Genomic DNA, 10,045 nt, shown 5'->3' with positions numbered 1-10,045 from the left:
ANAACTACCTACCCACCCAAACCACCACACCACACCACATACACCGACCACACGACACGACACACCACCGACACACACACACACACACACACACACACACACACACACACACACACACACACACACACACACACACACACACACACACACACACACACACACACACACACACACACACACACACACACACACACACACACACACACACACACACACACACACACACACACACACACGTTATTAACTCAAAGCGCTAGGATCAACGGTTTAAGAGATATCGCGATTTTTCATTCGTCGAATCGAAAATTTCTAATATCCGAAGGGTGAAAATTTTTTTAAAGTTCTGGCAATTCTGTCGACAGTTTTAGGTAGCACCCCGCGAGTTCTAACGAAAGTTATTTAAGGCCCTAGGTTTAATGGTTTAGAAGATATCGTGATTTTTCGTTCTTCGTTTGGTGAAGTTAGCACTCCAAATTTTTAATTGTTTTTTTTTTATATTAATTCGCCGGAACTTCTTAATTTTGGGCAGGAACTCCAGAACTCTTCGGAGTGCATTCGGAACTTCGACCAAAATTTCATTTTTTGAAAAATGAGGTGCCAACTTCACAGAGGTCCTTTATTTTTCTTAGAGCGATAACACATGTATATTCCTTCACTTGCATATTGTACAATAATTAAAATAAATAAATAAATAAGTAAATAAATTATAATAACTAGAAGATTGATTTTCCAAAAAAGAAAAAAAAGATTCATTAAATAAAAAATTATTTAGGTGAACAAATTTTGTTGAATTTTCTTAATTTAAATATGTATTTTTATATGAAGTTAAATCCCTTTTTTAATAATAATCAATCTTTTAATTGGCTTTAAGAAAATCAGATCTATATATTAGAAATTATTATTTATTTATTACAAAATGTTCAAACATATTAAATTGAAAATTTTTTAATTTACGAAAACGTTGCTTATTTTTCAATAAATATTTCATCATTTTCATTTTTAAAACAATTATTTCTTAAATAACATAAACTATGAAGTAATATATATTTACTGTATTGTAGAAAATATTTCTTAGAAGTTATTTCTTAGAAATGATTTGCTTAATAAAAGAATCATTTTTAAAAATACAATATTATTAGAAAATCATTACTCAATAAAAAATAAAGATTATTTTTTTTAAAATATTAACTATATTAAATAAAATATTTCTTACAATTAATGAAAAAATTTTACTTAATAATCTTTTATTTACTTAATCAAAAAATTGCTTTTCTAAATTAAATAAAAAAAATCACTAATTTATAAAAAATAAAAATTACATTTCGATAAATATTGATTGTATTTGCATATTTTTCATAATTAATAAATTTTCTTAATAGGAAAATACTTTTCTTCAAATAAATAAATAGATTTCCTTACTTTAAAAAAATGCATTCACAGTTGCATGCAAACATATCGTTTACTAAAATTTCCTTTCTTCCAGTAAATTTTTTTCTCAGTGTATATGTCAAAATGTTTTAATTTATTATTAGTTATATATTCTAGGACCATACAAGACACCTTTCTCTACATCATTTTGTGTTGCTTTCTCCTTTCGAATAGCAATCCTTGTATCCTTTGAGTATGTGGACGCAGGATACTCCGAATGCTTGAGATGGACTTTATCGTGCGAAAGAGCCAAATTATATAAGCTGAACTGCCTATTATGCTTATTACTAATTATGTATTATCTCCATAATTTTAAGAATATTCATAGTAACCTTCATTAAAGATACAAACTGTCAAAAAATTTGCGATTTCTACTTTGACGGAGTGAATGTGTTTAGAAGCAAATGTATCCTCTCAATGAATTTAACGACTCATATCAATGAATTTAATGATTCATTATTAGAAACGTTCTAGAACGTTCTAGTCTCGAAAGGTTGAGTATAATAGTAAGCGCCGATTATGGCAATTAGTTGCGCGCTATGTGAATTAATCGAATACCACATCATTTTATCTCGTATATCTTAGACAATTTTCGTTTCTCCCAAAAAATGTTTTTGTGGGATATTCTTTCTTAGATTATAAGTTTTCAAAAAAGCAACAAAAAATAGATTTTTCAAATGTAAAGACTCCCTTAAGTGCAACGAATCTCCTCTAGGAGATGAAGCGAATGTTTGACCACCGTTCCAGTAAAATGACTCTGAGAAAGGAATTTGAGCAGCGAACATAACAGGTCAGAGAAACATTTAACGAGTCACAACTATTATGACAAAATTATCCTGGCAAATCGCATCTTGATAAACACAAAAGAAATTATCGACTATATTAGGGATAGGATACCCGACGTATGACTGCGCGACTAGAGGTGAAGCTAATTTCAAGGACGCTGCCGATTTGATTTGATCAAACTGAAGAATCGTGCTGAGAAACAACATGAAGAAATGGAATTCCATCGGTGTCAGCCAACAAAAATCGAAGAAGAGAAGAAGACAAAGAAGCAGCGATTGAACACATCGAGTGAATTGTATTGACTAGATTGTATTGACCAATCGTGTAGAATCTGCAGAGTCACGCGAATCCTTACTCATTAATGTCAGAAATAGTCAGGATGAGTAACAAGAACAGAGACAGTTATGAAGAAAGAGCTGAATACACCTTTTAATAGCACAAAATTGTTTATACATATAAAAGGGAAAAATCGCGATAGAGAGAGCTTTTATTTCGTTATCGTTGTTCTCGAGAGAGAAATTGTACAACATGGTGGATATCTCGATTATCGGCAAGAATTGATAATCGAGATAGTATCTCAACACATTACACACAAATCACTTAATGAGTTAGATTTAAATTTGCGCAAACGCCTCGTATAAAATGGTGGCAGGTTTAAAAAACTTATACCGAGATGCGTTTTTGACAAATAAATAAAAAAGAAGATTTATCGGAGGATGCCTCAGAGAGCTTAAAGCATGAAAAACCGAATTTTCGCGCGATTGGCACATGCTGACAAAATAAAATTAAATATTAGCTTAGATAATTTAACTAAAGAGGGTGTAAATAAAAAAGTACCTCTCCATACGCGTCCAATCATACTGATTCGAAAAAAGATGATAATTTAAGATTATGCGTCGATTATCGAGAAATAAATAAAATCACGGTTAAAGACAATTTCCAACGTCTTTAACAGACGACCATTTGGATCGAGAGGAGAAAAAAATATTTAGCTGTCTAGATCTACGAAATGGGTTTCATCATGTTGGCTAAATTCTCGGTTAAATATACGGCTTTTATTAGGACAATTTGAATATTTAAGAATGCCATTTGGATTTACGAATGCCCTGAGATCTAAACTTTCAACTCATATTTTAGCCATCGAACGATACTGGCAGAATCTAAATATTCTAACTATGAATTAGAATGCTTAGCCGCCATATATGCGATTAAAAAGTTTCCCATTTACTTGTCAGATATTCGATTTAAAATCGTTACAAACTGCGATAGTTTCTTACCCTTAGCAAACAAAATATCAATCCAAGAATAGCACGATGAATAATGTTTCTACGATTATGAAGTAGTGCATCGGATAAATGTATGGTGCATAAGCCGATATAATAGCATTTTGATATTAGAATGCAGTTTTGAACAAAAGTTATCTATAAAACAGGATCAAGATATAAAAATCTGTAAAATTCGTAACAGGTTGGAAAGAAAAGCTATACGAGTTTAAGAATGACCTCATATAAAAGATTAATAAAAAAAACAAATTTATACGTACTGGAAGGTATGAAAAATAATTTTATACGTATGTATCATGACGATATTGATAGGAGCAGGCGAGTACTACAAGTTTACTAGTTCCCCAAGCAAAAGTAAAAAACTATCTAAAGAATTGTTTTAAATGTATCGAATATTTCGCATCAAATGGAAAGTCGGAAGGATATTTACACAGTATTCCAAGGAGAAATTTACCGTTTCAAATCTATTATATAGATCATTACGGACTTCTTAGAAAAATTATATCCATAAAACCACGAATTCTAGTGAAATAAGACACTTAAAGAAATATTTCCGATATTACACTAAGCCGCGACGAATTATAAATGATAGAGGTAGAGCATTCACAGCGAGTGATTTTAAGAGCTGCTTAAAAGAAAAAGGCATTGAACACATTTTGATAGCCACTGATATTTCGTGCCAACGGACAGATCAAAAGACTGAATTGAGTCTTGACGTCTATCTTAGCAAAATTAAGCGATTCTCCCAATAAACCAAGCAATTAATCGGGCCAAATTTACAATTAACAATACTGTTTGCAGTGAGCTTTACTGGAGGCACTCTTAGCTGATTGTTTGAATTAGATCAGCTAGGAAGGATAAACGATCATTACGCTTAAGTTTAAATGACCGGGTCAAAAGCGATAGAAACCTAATTGAACTACGAAAAGCCTTGCGTGAAATTGTGAAGTCAAGTCGCGAAAAAGCTTACGATATATCTCGAAAAATAACAACACATACCAGGTTGGCAGTTGTATAGATATAGTTAAGAGGTCCTTTATGTTGTGAGTAAAGTGTTAGCGTCAGGCCGATATGTTGTAACTGATATCTCAGGTTTTCAGATTACACGAATGCTGATGTGGTATCCGCGGATAGAATAATAGCGTGAGTACACGATTGATTAGAATTAAGATCAGAAATACAATAGATTAAGATTAGTTATAAGTTTATAAGATTTCGTTATAAGATTTTAATTATAAGACTAAGATTAGCTGAAAGTTCTATTATAATGCAAAAGCGTATTATCACTGTAATTGGCTTTTTCTTTTGATTTTATGAAAATATATAAAAAAAAGAAAAATTCCCAGTATGTGACTAAGACGGTCAGCACATCAAGATGAATGAATTGTAGGATTGATTTTATTTGGTAATGAATTTTTCCGCATGACTTCATAGTATGGACGCGGGAAACCTCACATACAATGATACACGCGCAGTAATACATGAATATGCATGTTACTGAGAGGCATCGATAAGCACCAGTCAGATCAAGTCGTATATAGACACCCATAGGAGGCGAGCGAAGAATTATTCATAATCTATGAGTTTCTTTTTCTTCCGAAAAAATCTTACAATAAAGAAATCGGTTGACAACCATTTTTAGTTAAAGAAAATTTTTCACAAAATAAATCGGTTTAAAATCGCCGTTTCGAAAAAGCGATCTTTTGGAGTTCGGAAATATCCCTAATTCTTATATTTAGTAGCTCTACTTATTACATTTATTTAAACATTTTTTTTTAAAATATAAGTATGTAATTTTTTATTTAAAAACCTTCTTAAAAAATTCTTATATTTTTGGAAGACAATCTGTTTCTTCTATTAGAAATAATATAGCCAATAGCAAAGAATAATCATTCCACTGACATAGAACAGCTTGGAGTAAATAAATTTTCAAGGCTGTTTGAAAAATTTCTAAATGTCTAGTTTCCAAATGTAAAAGTTCTTGAAATGAATAAATTTTAATATTTGCACATGATAACAAATTTCTAGTTAAAATAATATTGTTTATATTAGCTATAAAAGATTGAGGAGAATTTTCAAACCAAATTTTAAAATTGAAGATACCAATAAACTTGGCCATACGATTTTTAGTGTTCAAATAAATTTTATTAAGATTTATTTTAATTTTATTATAAATTTTTAATTAAGCAACAAGCTTTTGTATTAAATTAATTGTATCATCTTCATAATCTGTTTCTGAAATCCTGCTTACTGAATTCTTGGATCAATCAATGTAACTAATCGTTTTTTTGCATAATATATTTTTTTCAATAAATTTTTAAATTGTTTCATGAAACAAAATAGTGCAGGATAACTCAATGTTTTATAAACAACTTGCAATTTCATTATCATACTTTTTATATAAAATATTACAAGCAAAATTAAAACTGTATATTTAAATTCATACACGCTATTCAGAACAAAAATTTAAATAATTGTAATAAAATTCATATATATCGTTATTTGACTGCCAAACTATTATATAATGTGGAGTCTATAATAGGAATCGTACCGATCATAAAGTCTGAAGTATTATAATAAAAAATTGATCAATCATAGTTGATTATTTTTCGCATATTCGACTATGATTAATCAATTTCTTATGACTTAAGGGGGGGATATTGGAGCGAGGGACCGAACTTGATCGAAGTCAACAGATTTTTTCAATTTCAAATTCGATAATAGTGACATCTTTCATTCATTTCTTTATATACTCATTTATTATAAGTATATTGTTGTGTCGCATTCATCTGTCCTTATCTAACATATTGCAACGCTATCTCTTGCAAGATTGAATACCCACTGCTAGACACAATTATTACTTTGTTTATCATTCCGAGTCTTCGCTTAATGTTTGTATACACCTCATTTGCAGAATGATATATTATAAATCTTTCTTTTGAAATTTTTAATCTTAATTTCATAAACTCAGTATTGTTTGTGCGCGTGTATATATAGTATGCTTAGTGCACTGTCGTTTAGTTTATACGAACTGTAAAACTTTTATATTAAGAAAACATCTATTAAGGAGACATCTCAGGTGACAGCTTTACGAGTTGAAAGAATGTAAGTTTTTAACTTTTTTTATTTTAATATGGAGTCTATTTCAGCAAATTTTGCGTTTACTTACTGTAAAAGAATTTTTTATTCCGTTCAGTAAATTCGGAGATTTACATAAAACTGCAAAGTTTCAATTTGACCACTCCAGCATCCTCTTAAGGTTTTACGATCTATACACACTATGTCTCCTATTGAAGACTTCGCATAATGGACCATAAACAATAAGGCTGACAATAACTGCAGTGATCTCTACAATATATTCCTATATTCCTACTGAAAAAATCATGTCATAAAATTACATAACGAAATCATAATTAAGACAAGTAAATTACGTAACTAGTTGTTTCAAATCAGTACGTGATCTTTTTAAATCACATAATTAAAAAAATCACATGATATTAGAAATAATTTCATCCATGTAATTTTATAGTTAATTTTAAAGAATTGAATGATAGAAATAGAAAAAAACATATTATCATGTGACTTTTCAAATTACGTGATTTTAAAAAAATCTCGTGCTGTGATTTGAAATCTGTTACGTGATTTACTTGTCTCAATTCACATGATTTCGTTATGTAACTTTGCGACGTGATTTTTTTCAGTAGGGATATAGCATACAATCATTGATACACAATGAATAGTTCCACATATCTGGAAATCGTCCTTGAAATATCGTATGCGCATTATTTTTACACGTAGCTATGACATATATTATGATCGATCTTGAAATCGTCGCAGGTGAACTAACACATTTAAACTATGTAAGCAAAACGTGGACAGTTTTAAGTGCGTTCATCCAATCGATTTAATAATTTCCATTCTAGTTTTTCCGAATGACTAGCACTCCATCATAAGATACTCTGTGTATGAAGAGAGAAAATAGGAATAAGAGTAGAGTATGGAAAATTATTCCTCATGAAAATTATGAATGCACCGGATTGTAAAATTATCGAATATCGGATATTTATGTTAATAATCGCAAATTTATATCAATTGTTGATAATATCAGCGTTCTTTACCTATGCGCCCTTTTTGTATGGACGAAAATTTGCTCAGGATTGATGGTCTTTAATAGTAGTATCTCGTCGGCGGCATGATGTATTATCTTATCCTTCGACAAATGATGCATCAAGCGCTTTATGTATAATTCGGAATGTGTTCTATATCCTATTCCTGTTTTATGTCTAATGAATGATAAAAATAGAGTAACACTGATACTGTTGATATCGCTTCCCGAATGCAGCCTTAGCTGAATTTCTCGCACAATTTATTTTTTTTATCTCCTAACGTGAAAAGAAAAAGAGAAAAGATGAATTGTGTACGAAGTATAGCTGAAAAGAATAGAAGCCTGCATCAATGATGTAAACTTTCAATATTATATTGAAGATTGGAGATAAAAAAAATAAAGATTGTGCAAGAAATTCAATTAAAACTGTATTCGGGGAGCGATATCAACAGTATCGGCGCTACCGCGTCATTCTATTTTTAAAATAATCCAGATATATTCCCGGATGTTAATGATAGCCGACTATCCGATCGGAGTAAAAAAGTGCTGGATGATACTTTTCAGATATCCGGCGCATCCATAATGAAAATGCCAATAAAAATTTTAATACCAAAGATTGGCAATCAAATATATTAAAAAATGACAATAATAATTCATTAATTAATGATCAATCGCTAATATGTACGAATTGTTCGAGCTTTTGATTGATCGAAATTTTCTGTGTTTATATCACTAGGCCTTTTACCTTTGAAAGTCTAACAAAGAAGGTTATTTTTAAGATTTCTTTTTTTTTTTCATGTGATGTGTATACAGGATAGACCATTTTAATTTATCCAATCGATTTTTTCAAAAACTGTAAGTTTAAAGCAAAAATATTTCGGATAAAAGTTTTATGATTTCAAGGGGAAAAGATGTTGATGATCTTGAGATGTCCTTAAGGACAAATCAAGGTTACCTAAAATTTTTTTAATGAAACGCTCTCATTTATTTATTACATATTCTTATAACAGTCTTCAAAACCTTTTGTAAATACTATAATAAAGTTTATTTTCATTAAATACTTTTTAAGTTACACTTAAAAGATGCCCAAACGATGGTTAAAACTTCTTGTTCAGGATTATGAAGAACCTTGACAATATTTGTTAAGATCAAGGCTATTGGAGATTATTCCTCTTATTTTCATTTTTGTACTAAAAATTCATTTCTACGTAACAGTATAAATAACAGAAACAACCTCCAATAATCTTGATTTTAACAACTGTTATCAAGAACAAGACCCTGTATAACATTCAAGAAGTTGGGCCTTTAGGCATCTTGGGTAATGCAAATGCCAGCGGTACTGTGACTTTCAAAACCTTATAATTCGAAAAGTTCTTCTTAGTGCTCCTATTGTTTTATCCTTATTATTATTATTCATCCAATGATAAAAAGGATAAGATACATGATAAGATGATACACGGAGCACTCAGGTGATGTTTCCGAACACAACTTTGATAAAAATAATTGCCAATAAGAAAATGCAATACTAAAAAGTTAATAAAAAATTCTGAAAAAATTCTTAAAATTCTATAAGAAGAAAATAAACAATTTTTATCTCTTGCAGTTTTTCTGTAAATGATGATAGTATTTGAGAAAAAAATTATTGAAGACCAATATTTGGCAATTTTTAATAATTAATATCTTATTAACTATTGCAAAAATTGTAGAATGATAGAGAATTTTCCGTTTCAGTTTAGTTCGCTCTACATGTTCACGAACTCCGAAGAATTAGATACTCTGTATATATACATACAGGGTGTCCCACAATTTTTGGCCAAGTTCTTTTTTGTAGATAGAGCGGACTAAACTGAATCGAAAAGTACCGTACTACTGTAAATTTCGCAATTTCGATGAGATATTAATTACTAAAAAATATAATTTTTTACTCAAATACTATCAACTTTACAGAAAAACGAGAAAATTGTTTGTTTTCTTCTTATAGAACTCTAAAATTTTTTTAGAATTTTTTATTAGTACTACATATTCTTATACCCGAGTAACAAGCTGTCGTTATTTTGACATCGATAGTTAATCATTTTAAATTATTGATGTCATGTGACTTATTTAAGATATAATAATGACATCATTTATTTATGACATCTTTACAATGTCATGTTTAATGACGTCGAATAAATGATCAATTGTCGACGTACTAGTATTAATAACGTCATACATTTATTCCGTTAATAACACGAAAATAACACGAAAATGATGTATTTTTGATGTCAGTTTATGATATGTATGTGTGAGTGATAAGAAATATAAGAATTCATGTCATTTTTACGATGTTTAAACGTCAAGGAGCTTATTATAGTTCTTAAAAGAGATTTATGTTCTTATTGGGAGTACAAATTAGTTCGGTCCGTTTGTTTGTGTTCAAAAATGCATTTATTTCAAAACAAAA

The 10,045-nt window shown here is 29.9% G+C and overlaps 1 protein-coding gene across 1 annotated transcript in view; it reads left to right on the top strand.

Annotated features, from left to right (window-relative positions):
* The window catches only part of LOC105617841, a 76,792-nt gene that overhangs the window by 52,448 nt on the left and 14,299 nt on the right, over positions 1-10,045 (top strand). The window lies entirely within an intron of this gene.

The sequence above is a fragment of the Atta cephalotes genome (genome assembly GCF_000143395.1).
Source record: "Atta cephalotes unplaced genomic scaffold scaffold00014, whole genome shotgun sequence".
In the NCBI taxonomy this organism is placed as follows: domain Eukaryota; kingdom Metazoa; phylum Arthropoda; class Insecta; order Hymenoptera; family Formicidae; genus Atta; species Atta cephalotes.
This window is presented reverse-complemented; position numbering and strand designations above follow the sequence as displayed.